Source organism: Ambystoma mexicanum, chromosome 5q (genome assembly GCF_040938575.1).
Source record: "Ambystoma mexicanum isolate Mex_15411 chromosome 5q, UKY_AmexF1_1, whole genome shotgun sequence".
Classification (NCBI taxonomy): domain Eukaryota; kingdom Metazoa; phylum Chordata; class Amphibia; order Caudata; family Ambystomatidae; genus Ambystoma; species Ambystoma mexicanum.
In genome coordinates, this window is record NC_090933.1 from 204,275,544 (window position 1) to 204,290,720 (window position 15,177).

The following is a 15,177-nucleotide window of genomic DNA, read 5'->3' on the forward strand; positions in this document are numbered from 1 at the left end:
ACATGAGTGGGGGCCTGGTGGAGGGTGCCCATGGTGGCAGGGGGGTGGGGGTGGTGGGAGACATGAGTGGGGGCCTGGTGGAGGGTGCCCCTGGTGACTGGGGGGGTGGGGGTGGTGGGAGACATGAGTGGGGGCCTGGTGGAGGGTGCCCATGGTGGCAGGGGGGTGGGGGTGGTGGGAGACATGAGTGGGGGCCTGGTGGAGGGTGCCCCTGGATGGTGGGGGGTGGGGGTGGTGGGAGACATGAGTGGGGGCCTGGTGGAGGGTGCCCCTGGTGACTGGGGGGGTGGGGGTGGTGGGAGACATGAGTGGGGGCCTGGTGGAGGGTGCCCCTGCACTGCTGGGGGGTGGGGGTGGTGGGAGACATGAGTGGGGGCCTGGTGGAGGGTGCCCATGGTGGCACGGGGGTGGGGGTGGTGGGAGACATGAGTGGGGGCCTGGTGGAGGGTGCCCCTGCACTGCTGGGGGGTGGGGGTGGTGGGAGACATGAGTGCGGGCCTGGTGGAGGGTGCCCCTGGTGACTGGGGGGTGGGGGTGGTGGGAGACATGAGTGGGGGCCTGGTGGAGGCTTCCCCTGCACTGCTGGGGGGTGGGGGTGGTGGGAGACATGAGTGGGGGCCTGGTGGAGGGTGCCCCTGGATGGTGGGGGGTGGGGGTGGTGGGCGACATGAGCAGGTGTGCAGGGTAGTCCCCTGTTTTGTGGGCTGCCTGCAGGGGCCGTCGAGGGTGTACAGGGAACACCTGTGAGGACCCACCCAGCCTAATCGCGTGTGTAACTTCCCACGCACCCCTGTAACACACGTACCAAGCCAAATCGCGTGTGATAATTCCCGCGCACCCCTGAAATACACGCGCCCAGGCTATTCGCGTGTGGAAATTCCCGCGCACCCCTGAAATACACGTACCCTGCTGAAATCGCGTGTTAAACTTCCCGCGCACCCCTGAAATACACGCGCCCAGGCTATTCGCGTGTGGAACTTCCCGCGCACCCCTGAAATACACGCGCACAGGCTATTCACATGTGGAACTTCCCGCGCACCCTGAAATACACGCGCCCAGGCTATTCGCGTGTGGAACTTCCCGCGCACCCCTGAAATACACGCGCCCAGGCTATTCGCGTGTGGAACTTCCCGCGCACCCCTGAAATACACGTACCCTGCTGTAATCGCGTGTGGGACTTCCCGCGCACCCCTGAAATACACGCGCCCAGGCTATTTGCGTGTGGAACTTCCCGCGCACCCCTGAAATACACGCGCCCAGGCTATTCGCGTGTGGAACTTCCCGCGCACCCCTGAAATACACGTACCCTGCTGTAATCGCGTGTGGAACTTCCGCGCACCCCTGAAATACAAGCGCCCAGGCTATTCGCATGTGGAACTTCCCACGCACCCCTGAAATACACGTACCCTGCTGTAATCGCGTGTGGGACTTCCCGCGCACCCCTGAAATACACGCGCCCAGGCTATTCGCGTGTGGAACTTCCCGCGCACCCCTGAAATACACGCGCCCTGCTGTAATCGCGTGTGGGACTTCCCACGCACCCCTGAAATACACGTACCCTGATGGAATCGCGAGTGGGACTTCCCGCGCACCCCTGAAATACACCTACCCTAATGGAATCGCGTGTGGAACTTCCCGCGCACCCCTGAAATACACCTACCCGGCCAAATCGCGTGTGAGACTTCCCGCGCACCCCGGTATACACGCACACATATTTTTTGTCAGCGTGTCCGTGTTTGTGGGTACCCCTTTGCACGTCATTTGTCCTGGAGGGCCACAGTATAGGACATTCATCATGGCAGTATATGGGTGCTATTTGTTGGCGCACCTTTTGGCGCACATTTCTTACAGCCGCAGAGACGCTACCGCCTGCTTTCTTGTGGCGGTCGTGTTTGTGCCTGTGCGCTGGTTTGAGCGTGCGCTTTTTTGCCCTATTCTATTCCATGAATACATGTTGTAGGCGAGCGTGTGGGCGTTCCGCGCACTTGTGCCCTGTACTTCCCCCGTGACGCCCACGTTTTTGCAAGTTGTTCCCCATTCCGAGTGTTACGCCCGTGTTCCGCCTACTTTTGTTGCGTGCGCCGCGCTATGTGCGAATTTCGCTGTGGCCTGTGCGATTTTCGCTGTGACCTGGCGCACGCTGTTAGATGGCCTGTGCGCCAACGTGCGCGGCGCACTTTTTATTGCACATCCGCTGGTTTTCTCGCGCACGGACTTCCATGAATCGACGTGCGCTGCTTTTCGTGCAATTTTCGCACTTGCACTGCGATTTTCGCTATTCCACTGCGATTCGCACGTTTTTGCCCACTTGCGCCGCGCTAATTATTCCATGAATCGGCCGTATCGCCAGCTGTCTGTAGTGTTCTCTTGGGAGGAAAATATAAAATTAATTGAAAAAGCCATCAAGCATCACTATGCCACTGACAATATAACAAATTAAAACGTTTTCTGAGGCAGAAAATGGCATCTCCCACTCTGAAAGAATTGTAACATTTGCAGTACAAAACGTTGCGATTTTCCAGTGGAGGGCGTGAAAGATACAGTGCTGGAGGTGGATGGAGCAGAGTTTGCTTTGGTTGTTGCTAGTGTAGAGGTTGACACCAGGGCAGCTGTTGGCAGTAGTCAGAATAAAAAGCAATGAAGAAAATTAAAGGAGTTGAGTTACAAACGTTTTTTTTTTTAACCCATCATATTTTTCCCCAAAATCCGAATTGTTCTTATAAGTAAAGAGAAGAATAGTTTGGCACATGTGCTTTTATTTTGTATTTCTCATACGCCTTTCTGTAGTTGGCTTTACATCATCCCAATGTATTCTTACCAGGTGTTGGATGAACACGAATGCCCCCAAACCATAAAATGGAATGTTGGATGGCTCCCGGGTAGTTTCTTCTGACACAGCTTGCATTGAATGTTTTTACTTTCTTTAATAGAGTGGTACGCCTGCATCATGAAATATTTTCAGCTGTCTGCTGTTTTCTTCATTCTTCATAATTTATTGCGGGGGCATGGATGCTTTGTTCATCCACCTACCCCCTGCACCATTCCCTGCCCTCACCCTCTGTACCACTGTGCTCCATGCTCTCTATAGTGCCTTCTCATGCACTTCCCAGCACTGCTTTCTTGCCTCTTTGAGGTCTGTTACTTCGTTGCTTGTGCAGGCTTTAATGTTCTTTGTGTTTCTTTTGCTTGTAGGTGAGCTTACTTGCACTTGCTTACATGCTAGCTGCCACCGAGGGACGGGATGCTGAGCCCGGCAAGCAGAAGATGTTAGGTAAGTAAACGAGGTGGGGAATATGGTTAGCGTGATGTCCCCTGAGTTTAGCAGTCTCACCAGGTTGTCTGTTTTTTCCTGCACTGACGGCAGAACTCGGGGGAAGAGGGTGGCTGAAGCTGGAGGCAGGATTGAAGGTCCAGTAAGTGTGTGAGAAGGGCAGAGTGGTAAGCGTTAAGCTGCTGCTGTAGCTGAAGAAACCATGCAAAGCACAGGTTATTGCCCAGGGCAGGGTGTGGTTTTATAGATCTGGGTGCACCCTGTGCATCTAGACAGAGCAGCCTATTCAAACAATGGGGATATCTGGGGGCCATGTTGGGTCCTGGGTTGTGTTGGTGTCTGGAGGTCATCTCGGTAGTGGTCAAGTGGTACACATCAATTGGCCATAAGGTGCCTGCACCAGGCAGCAGACAGGGAAGTCCACCCCTCCCCCCCAGTCCCTATGCCTGTGATTGTGTGTTGCGATGCAAGGGGTCCTGACAGTACAGTTATTTGTAGTTTAAGATTTTTCTTAGTTTAGCTCTTTATATTTTTTTTTGGTTTAACTTTATTCATTTTTAGCGGCAGAGTCCTTTTTGTGTTGTGTTTTTATATGGTTTTGCTTTTTCTCCTTGGTTCCAAGGTTAAGTATGTCTGGGACCAGCAGTGATGAAAAGGTGGTGTGTGTGTTCTGCTTTACCTCCACACAAGAAGCATTGTGCTCAGAAGAGTGTTGCTGATAGTTGGCATTATTTTCATGACAAGGAGCAACAGAGTAAGAAAGAGTATTTGTTGAGGGAAATTGTTGACTTTGATCCAGCATCTTGTCCGGATCCATTGGAATGAGATGAGAGTGCATGGTTCACAATCAGCATGCTATCTGTGCCACTGCATTCCACTGCTATTGCTTCTTATTTTCCATCAACCACCACCCAACCTCTTCCCATCCTGCCTGCTCCCGATCTACAGGGCTGATTGGCAATGTGTAAAAGATGCAACAACTGGATTATGGTGGGAGATGCCACCCTAGATGGTTGGGAAAAGGCAATTTCAGAACACCAGTTGGCCCTACTAGGAAAATATATATTTTTTTTAAGTGGCAATTTTTTTACCACCTTGAAAAAAAAGAAAAACACAAAAACATTTATAAAACATAAAAATGCAAAGAAAAATAAATGTCAGTTTTTACCCTTTGTTATATGTGAATCCTCATGTTTTTCCCTTCCCAGTTCCTTCCTCCTTATTCCCTCTCCCCAAAACGGTCCTTTTTAGGGCCAACTGTTCAGTTATAAAAGAAGACAATAAAAGTACAGACTGTATGAATGGATCAATAATCCTTAATTGATCCTTTTAATACAGTGTGTGTTAAAAAGAAGCACATTTGTCTATGCATTTTATAATATCCGCGGCTATCCTTCATTACATCGGTGGGTACAACCTCCAGTCGTTGCTGCGATTACTCGCACCTTCAGTTTAACCAATTGCATCCTTTATGTTAGCCGCGGGTTCAATGACAGTAATAACAGTAGCTGCGGCTATAGTAATAGTCTATGGGCCTGGGAGACTATTCCATACCTTATTTCATAGCCATGGCTGTACAAAAAATCTTACAAAAATACATATGTAGATATATGTGTAGCAGGTACCCCTGTAAAGTTCTATTTTTAAGATATATTGAGTGCAAACTTTGTGCAAAGTTACTGTAACACTTTAATGACATTCTATTCATGAACAATAAATATAACTGTAAACATTTTTAAAAGCTAAATAAGTATGCAAACACATTTTTGTGTACAAATATTTATCTGGGGGGAATGTGGTTGGGGGATTTCTTTTTCTTTGATTATTTGCACATGATACATCTGCATCAGCCCAATGCATTTTTACTTTCTATTGTTCCTCTCATGTTCTTTTATGTCCTTTTTCATTGATTCAATATCATTTTGAAGATTCAATCACATATGTTTCATTTCTTTTAAAGTATCCATGATTGTATGTGTAGGGAATTCCTGAGGTGGATATTACTTAATCCTTCTAGATACTTGAATCACTTCTTCATCTGTTTGAAAGCTATGGCTAGCGCTGCAACAAAGATATATGGAATAACAAAACATTTGGAATTCAAGGAAAAACTTTAGGTGCAGGGAAGTTAAGGGGAGTGCTTAATGCAACAAAGCCCTTAAATTCAGCTAAAGCCACCTTAACTTTGTGCCCCCCGTTGTGCAGCCTCTGACCACAATGATGACATCACCGATGACCTCACTGATGACATCACTAATTGGATTACAAGCTTGTATAGTAAGATTCTGGAGTATTCAGGGATAATGTTCCTGCGACAGGATTATAATCCAATGACTTGCTTTAGTCCATGAAATGAGTCATATTCAGAGTGTCAGAGAAGTGTTCCCCAAACTCCCAAAAAATCTATGAATATAGAAGACACGTTGTATATTGCGCCACATGTTCATTTATTATTATTGGTTATACCCATTGGTTAACACGTATTTCGGCCTTGAGGCCTTTATCAAAATTGGACTTAAACTATTAAATTATGAACAATGTGTGACAATAATACATATACATGAACCAGTCAGAGAGTGAGGAGTAGGGTAGGATTAGGCAGTGAGAGATTTTTTTTTTTTAAAGAAAAAGAAACAAAAGACAAACTGAAAAAAGCACAAAAAGCATGTTTTAAAGACTTTTACGACTCAATATTTAAGCAATATGACCCGAGCGTCGGGGGCATTACTGACTCAAGTAATGCCCCCAGGGCCCATAGTTATAGGCCCGAGCAAAGTGAATGCCCCAGGGCATTACCCTGCTGCATGGGTCATATTGCTTTTAGTACCCAGGCCCGTAAGATCTGCTGTCACTGGAGCACTAAACGCATTTTTTTCTGTCCCAAAATGTTTCAGCACAGAAAAAACAAAAAAAAACAAATGGCCGCCGGGAATGGAAAACGGAGTCCATTTTCCCTTTCATGGCGGCCATCGTGAGCGCGTTCGCTCCCGAAAAAAAATACAAGAAGGTAAGTGGGGTTGGAGTTGGGAGGGCTGAAGGGAGGGAGGTGGAAAAAAAAAAAAAAAACGTACCAAGGTCCCAGGCGGGGGAGGATGAAAGCCTCCAGCCATGTGGAGCTCCGGAGTCTCCACATGGCTGGAGGCTGCCATCTTCCCCCACCAGCGACAAAGCAGGCTACAGGTAAGTGGGGTGGGAAGGGGTGGAGAAACAAAAAAAAGAAGAAAAAAAAACATACTCGAGTCCCCGGTGGCGAGCGAAGGTAGCTTCTCAGCCGTGGAGGCTCGAAGTGGGGATGGCCCGCTTCTAGCCTCCTCATTGGCTGAGGGGCTGCCACACCTCCCACCGGCAACAACGGCCATGGAATCCCGTCCGAGGGATTCCCGGCTGGGTAATGCCTCGGTGTGGGCCAATCAGAATTGTTCTCTCATTCTGATTGCGCACTCGCCAGGTACTAAATCATGTTAATACGTTAGCATCACAACAAACATCATGACCACTGTATTTCTGTTGTTTTGCACACATAAAATATATTGTTTGTAATACTGTCAAGTATTCCAAACCATACCAACAACCTCATAGAGTTAATATTGTTTAAGCAACTTACAGGCCGATTCATGGAGTAATTAGCGCGGCGCAAGTGGGCAAAAACGTGCGAATCGCAGTGGAATAGCGAAAATCGCAGTGCAAGTGCGAAAATCACACGAAAAGCAGCGCACGTCGATTCATGGAAGGCCGTGCGCGAGAAAACCAGCGGATGTGCGATAAAAAAGTGCGCGGCGCACGTTGGCGCACAGGCCATCTAACAGCGTGCGCCAGGTCACAGCGAAAATCGCACAGGCCACAGCGAAATTCGCACATAGTGCGGCACACGCAACAAAAGTAGGTGGAACACGGGCGTAACACTCGGAATGGGGAACAACTTGCCAAAACGTGGGCGTCACGGGGGAAGTACAGGGCACAAGTGCGCGGAACGCCCACACGCTCGCCTACAACACGTATTCATGGAATAGAATAGGGGAAAAAAGCGCACGCTCAAACCAGCGCACAGGCACAAACACGACCGCCACAAGAAAGCAGGCGGTAGCGTCTCTGCGGCTGTAAGAAATGTGCGCCAAAAGGTGCGCCAACAAATAGCACCTATATACTGCCATGATGAATGTCCCATACTGTGGCCCTCCAGGAAAAATGACGTGCAAAGGGGTACCCACAAACACGGACACCCGCTGACAAAAAATACGTGTGCGTGTATACCGGGTGCGCGGGAAGTCTCACACGCGATTTCAGCAGGGTACGTGCATCACAGGGGTTCGCGTGAAGTCATTCACGCGATCGGGCCTGGGGGAGCGGGCTACGTGTATTTCAGGGGTTCGCGTGAAGTTTCTCACGCGATCGGGCCTGGGGGAGCGTGCTACGTGTATTTCAGGGGTTCGCGTGCAGTTTCACACGCGATCGGGCCTGGGGGAGCGGGCTATGTGTATTACAGGGGTTCGTGTGAAGTTATTCACGCGATCGGGCCTGGGGGAGTGGGCTACGTGTATTTCAGGGGTTCGCGTGAAGTTTCTCATGCGATCGGGCCTGGGGGAGCGTGCTACGTGTATTTCAGGGGTTCGCGTGAAGTTTCACACGCGATCGGGCCTGGGGGAGCAGGCTACGTGTATTACAGGGGTTCGCGTGAAGTTCCTCACGCGATCGGGCCTGGGGGAGCGGGCTACGTGTATTCCAGGGGTGCGTGAGAAGTTCCACACGCGAATAGCCTGGGCGCCTGTATTTCAAGGGTGCGCGGGAAGTTCCACACGCGAATAGCCTGGGCGCGTGTATTTCAGGGGTGTGCGGGAAGTTCCACACGCGAATAGCCTGGGCGCCTGTATTTGAGGGGTGCGCGGGAAGTTCCACACGCAAATAGCCTGGGCGCGTGTATTTCAGGGGTGCGCGGGAAGTTCCACACGCAAATAGCCTGGGCGCGTGTATTTCAGGGGTGCGCGGGAAGTTCCACACGCGAATAGCCTGGGCGCCTGTATTTGAGGGGTGCGCGGGAAGTTCCACACGCAAATAGCCTGGGCGCGTGTATTTGAGGGGTGCGCGGGAAGTTCCACACGTGAATAGCCTGGGCGCGTGTATTTCAGGGGTGCGCGTGAAGTCATTCACGCGATCGGGCCTGGGGGAGCGGGCTACGTGTATTTCAGGGGTTCGCGTGAAGTTTCTCACGCGATCGGGCCTGGGGGAGCGGGCTACGTGTATTACAGGGGTTCGCGTGAAGTTCCTCACGCGATCGGGCCTGGGGGAGCGGGCTACGTGTATTCCAGGGGTGCGTGAGAAGTTCCACACGCGAATAGCCTGGGCGCGTGTATTTCAGGGGTGCGCGGGAAGTTCCACACGCGAATAGCCTGGGCGCGTGTATTTCAGGGGTGCGCGGGAAGTTCCACACGCGAATAGCCTGTGCGCGTGTATTTCAGGGGTGCGCGGGAAGTTTTACACGCGAATAGCCTGGGCGCGTGTATTTCAGGGGTGCGCGGGAAGTTCCACACGCGAATAGCCTGGGCGCGTGTATTTCAGGGGTGCGCGGGAAGTCCCACACGCGAATAGCCTGTGCGCGTGTATTTCAGGGGTGCGCGGGAAGTTTTACACGCGAATAGCCTGGGCGCGTGTATTTCAGGGGTGCGAGGGAAGTTCCACACGCGAATAGCCTGTGCGCGTGTATTTCAGGGGTGCGCGGGAAGTTTTACACGCGATTTCTGCACGGTACGTGTATTTCAGGGGTGCCGGGGAGTCCCACATGTGATTTGACAGTGTGGGTCCTCCCAGGTGTACCCTGTACACCCTCCACGGCCCCTGCAGGCAGCCCACACCACAGGGGACTACCCTGCATCCCTGGTCATGTCCCGCAGGCAGCCCACCCAACATGGGCATGCCCCCCAGCAAAGGCACATGTCTCCTTGAACTAATGAACACCAACTCATGTCCCCTTGCACCCCCACCCCCCAGCACTGTGGGGCACCTGCCAGCAGGCCCCCACCCATGTCCAACTCATGTCCCCCACCACCCCCACCCCCCAGCACTGTGGGGCACCTGCCAGCAGGCCCCCACCCATGTCCAACTCATGTCTCTCACCACCCCCACCCCCCAGCCACCAGGGTCACCCTCCACCAGGCCCCCACCCATGTCTCCCACCACCCCCACCTCCCAGCCACCAGGGTCACCCTCCACCAGGCCCCCACTCATGTCACCCACCACCCCCACCCCCCAGCCACCAGGGTCACCCTCCACCAGGCCCCCACCCATGTCTCCCACCACCCCCACCCCCCAGCCACCAGGGTCACCCTCCACCAGGCCCCCACTCATGTCACCCACCACCCCCACCCCCCAGCCACCAGGGTCACCCTCCACCAGGCCCCCACTCATGTCACCCACCACCCCCACCCCCCAGCCACCAGGGTCACCCTCCACCAGGCCCCCACCCATGTCTCCCACCACCCCCACCCCCCAGCCACCAGGGTCACCCTCCACCAGGCCCCCACTCATGTCACCCACCACCCCCACCCCCCAGCCACCAGGGTCACCCTCCACCAGGCCCCCACTCATGTCTCCCACCACCCCCACACCCCAGCAGTGCAGGGGCACCCTCCACCAGGCCCCCACTCATGTCTCACACCACCCCCACACCCCAGCAGTGCAGGGGCAGCCTTCACCAGGCCCCCACTCATGTCTCCCACCACCCCCACACCCCAGCAGTGCAGGGGCAGCCTCCACCAGGCCCCCACTCATGTCACCCACCACCCCCACCCCCCAGCCACCAGGGTCACCCTCCACCAGGCCCCCACTCATGTCACCCACCACCACCACCCCCCAGCCACCAGGGTCACCCTCCACCAGGCCCCCACCCATGTCTCCCACCACCCCCACCCCCCAGCCACCAGGGTCACCCTCCACCAGGCCCCCACTCATGTCACCGACCACCCCCACCCCCCAGCCACCAGGGTCACCCTCCACCAGGCCCCCACTCATGTCTCCCACCACCCCCACACCCCAGCAGTGCAGGGGCACCCTCCACCAGGCCCCCACTCATGTCTCCCACCACCACCCACACCCCAGCAGTGCAGGGGCACCCTCCACCAGGCCCCCACTCATGTCTCCCACCACCCCCACACCCCAGCAGTGCAGGGGCACCCTCCACCAGGCCCCCACTCATGTCTCCCACCACCCCCACACCCCAGCAGTGCAGGGGCAGCCTCCACCAGGCCCCCACTCATGTCTCCCACCACCCCCACCCCCAGCAGTGCAGGGGCAGCCTCCACCAGGCCCCCACTCATGTCACCCACCGCCCCCACCCCCCAGCCACCAGGGTCACCCTCCACCAGGCCCCACCCATGTCTCCCACCACCCCCACCCCCCAGCCACCAGGGTCACCCTCCACCAGGCCCCCACTCATGTCACCCACCACCCCCACCCCCCAGCCAACAGGGTCACCCTCCACCAGGCCCCCACTCATGTCACCCACCACCCCCACCCCCCAGCCACCAGGGTCACCCTCCACCAGGCCCCCACTCATGTGTACCACCACCCACACCCCCCCAGCCACCAGGGTCACCCTCCACCAGGCCCCCACTCATGTCACCCACCACCCCCACCCCCCAGCAGTGCAGGGGCATCCTCCACCAGGCACCCACACATGTCCCCCTCCCCCCAGGTCCTGACGATACTCAATCATGGCAGTAATGGCCAGCATACCCAGCACAAACACCCAGGCAAGGATTGCATCCACCCACATAGTGAATGCAATTACATGATACAACCCCAATGGCAAGTCTGTAAATGAACACATGTCCGTCACACACACATACACAATGGGTGCAAGTGAATGTCAAAACCCATATCATGACATGTATGAAACCAATGAGAAAATACCACAAGTGAAAGTTAAAAAAACATGTATTAAAGATGAAAAATAAGTAAAAAAATCAAACATACAACAATGGGGATAACAAAATAAATGGTCCATGTCCGAGAACAAATGTAAAAATAAAAAAAACAAAGTAATCCAAAAACAAATGTTGTCCAAAGCAAAATCATGTGGAAGTAAAATAATGAAAAACCATTTCCTCATGGTGAACACAATAATTAATAAAAAAAATGTTTCTTCAAAAAGCAAACTATATACACGAAAATTCCAGGGTCCATGAGCCCAACACCATAAATGAAACCTACTACTACCTAATGAAAATAATATATACAAAAAAGTGGCCATTGTCCGAGCGGTCCAAAAATACAAAAATTAATAAAGGAAACCTAACACTAACTAACTAAATAACTATATACAAAGGCAGCGGGCAAGTCCTGCGGCTCACTCGGTGATGTTGCTGGCCAGGGCATCATCGAACTCCATGTCGATGTCCTGGAGGCGGGACTCTCTCCTGGCCCCGAGGTCTCGCAGGGATAACCCCATGTCCAGCTCAAACTCCCTGCGAGCTTCCTCGAGGCACTCAGCCCGCCTCAACGCCCGACGCATGGAGAACTCCGCCCTGACCATGGTGAGCCGCTCCTCTTCCGCCCGCTGCCGCTCCGCACCTATCCGCTGGACCAACTGCTCCCACACGGAAGACACCACCATCCCAGGGTTGCCCTGCCCTCCGGCCGATGCCTGCCCCTCTGATCTTGAAGGCCCCGAGCCATGATGCCTCCCACGTCGAGCCTGCTGCTGCCTCCGACGCCACTGCCTCTGCCAGCACGACGGCATCCAGGCTGATGGAAACCACCGACGCCGTCGTGCACGTGCCCTGCCCGATGATGCTGTCACATCTTCCATCTGCTGGGGTCCAGTTGCTGTGTTGTCCACCCCTGCTGGACCTCTGACTCCCAACTGTGGCAGGGATGGGATCCCCACCGAGCTGGCTGCATTGGTCGGGGCAGGTCCACAGGGGGCCCTGGTGGCATCTGGGCCGGAAGACGGCAAGGAGAACGACTGGTGTATAGCCTGCACAGAGGAGGAGAGGGCCGCCAGATTGGACAACACATGCAGGAAACCCCCGAACATGGCCGATCCCAATTGGCCCACGTCGGCACGGTGCACTTCGTGATGACGTGCGTCCTCCTCCCGGGAAGCACGCACGGCATCACGAATCACAGCCGTGCACATCGCGACCCCAATCAGGACCTTCTCCACACGGCCAGGGGTTCCCACGTCCGCAGGTGGAGGGGAGTCAGGTGACATGGACATCCCCTCTACCTGCGGACGGGCCTGGGACGGGGCATCCCTGCTGGTGCATGGTGGTGCACTCACAGGGTCAGGGACAGCGACATGCACAGGCCCCTCCACGGTGACCTGTGCTGCCTCCTGCCCCTGGCCCTGGCCCTGGACTGCACGACTTGCACCAGCAGGGATGCCCCCACCAGGCCCCATGTGTGCCCCAGTGGCGGCCTCCTCCTCCTCTGTGCAAACCACCAACCTGGATGGCTCCTCACCGTCTCCCACCGTAGCAGGCCCCTGTGGGGGCTCACCCACCCCTTCCGCTGCAGCCGTGGGTGCATCCCCGCCGCCTTGCTCCACAGCGCTGTCTCCGCCCTCTTCTTCACTAGCCGCTGCGTAGAGGGAGACAAAGAACACAAGCATCAGGGCACTGTACAATGGTCCCCTAGACAGGAAGCAATAGCAGATGAGCACCACTGTCAAAGTACACGTCCATCATGTCCCTCCACAACACATGGGTCAGTCCAGGCAAAACACACACAGTAACAGGCATGGTGCATGCCATGGACATTTGCATGCATGTCCAATGGACTCTTGAAACATTCAATGATATGTAACTCACATGCATCATGGCTCATGCCTATCACATGCACACACTTCACCTCAGTCACATCCATCTGGCCCCAAACACACCAAACACAGCGGATACAAGGGTAATTTGGCTGCTTCACTGAATCTGTGCATTGTCACACACATGTGTCATGCATCCATGGCATGCACAAGTCACAGACACGCAGGTCAGGCACACAGACATGGCTACCATATATGTACCTGGCATCAGCACCCATCCCTCACCCCCACCCATGTCCAGGTACAGAGACTGGCATGCTCTCATGTTCAAAATCTGCATAGGGCTCCCCATGCGGCATTTGAACACATGCAACAACCATGTGGGTCACACATCACTGGTCGCACATGCATTACCATGATGTCCCTGCACACATACATGCATACATGGCCTATGGCACACATACAGGCAAGTATCATAGAACCAGCACACCGCAACATGCCCTGTCTCACACAGTAATGCTTGGACACTTACCGCTCAACTCCAGACGGGCCTCCCTCTCAAGGATATGGGCGTGGAGCGCTGGGCGTACGCGTTCCAGGACCCTCATCTGGATGGAACTCATGCGGCCCCGGCCCCCCTCCACGAGGCGCCGGGCCTTCACAAGGGTCCTGGACCTCAAGTCCTCCCAGCGCTTCTTGATCTTCAGGACGTTGCGGGTTGCCACCCCCTCCGCGTTGATGGCAACCACACAGTCGGCCCAGATCCTCTCCCGTCCTTCCTTGCTGGCGCGGGACGATCCAAAGAGGGCATCATACTGCCCCAGGACATGCTCCACCAGGACACCAACTTCGTTGTCAGTGAAGCTGGTGCCCCTCTGCGTCTCTGGCCTGGGGTTGCCACTGGTGCCAGATGTGGAAGTGCCCGACATGGCAACCCCAGAGGCAGGTGTGGGTGGGCAACTGGGTCCTGGGGCTGGGCTGTGGAGCGATGTAATCCCAGTCGGGAGTCTTCAGTTCCAGCAGGGGTGGACACAGCAACTGGACCCCTGCAGATGGCTGATGTGCAGGCACCAAATGGCAGGGCACGGTGGCAGCAGGCAGGCAGGCAGGCAGGCAGCAGCAGATGGCACGTGGGAGGCTGCTCGGGGCACTGGGGGGCAGTAACTCGGCCTTCTGGGCAGGAGCATGGTCTTCCGTGTGTTTTCGCGTGGCCAGCTTGATACGGAGTGATTTGGCACCTGAAAATCCTGCACGTCAGCGTGAAATCCGAGGAAAGGCCCTTAGCGCATAAGCGCGTCAGCACGCATACGCGATTCTATTGGACCAGGGTCCCTCAGCGCGTAAGCGCGTCTGTGACGTGACCGGCACGGGTGTTCCCCACTCAGCACGTGATGACGGAGCACACGTGGAAATACTGCACGTCAGAGTGTCATCGCGTGTAATTGGACAAAAGTGCGCGTACACGCGATTGGCCTATGTACGTGTATTTCATGGGTGCGCGGGCACTTACACACGCAAGCACGTCAGCGAACCTGTATCCCATGGTGCGTGTGAATTTCCACACGCTATTGGACTGGGAACTGGATTCCAGGGGTGCGCGGGTCACACGCTCGCCTAGAACACGCGCAAAGCATAAATTTGCGGACTTTAACAATAACAAGCTCAGACGCCAGGATGAACATACCGTTCCTAGCAGCAGTGGCAGTGGGCTACCAAAGGAGGAGGAGGAGGATAGTCAGGGCCAGAATATTCACACCCAGAACCAGCCTTTTCGGGATGCCTGATGACCAGGTGTATGGGAGGTACAGGTTTCCACCACACATTATACTGGACCTGGTGAGTGAGTGGGAGGATGACCTCACATCACCCACCCTGTGCTCCCAAGCACTCAGCCCCCTGGAGAAGGTCCTCAATGTACTGCACATCTTAGCCACTGGATCATTTCAGCGGACAAGTGCCATAGTGGGTGGGGTGTCACAGGCCACCCAGTCACGCTGCCTACACCAGGTCTTGAACATCATCACTGCACGCCCATCAGTCCGCAGGCACATATACCTGCCCAGAACACCTGCAGAAAGGCATGCTGCCGCCCTGGATTTTTACGCTGTGGCACGATTCCCCAAAGTGCTAGGTGCCATCGACTGCACCCATGTGG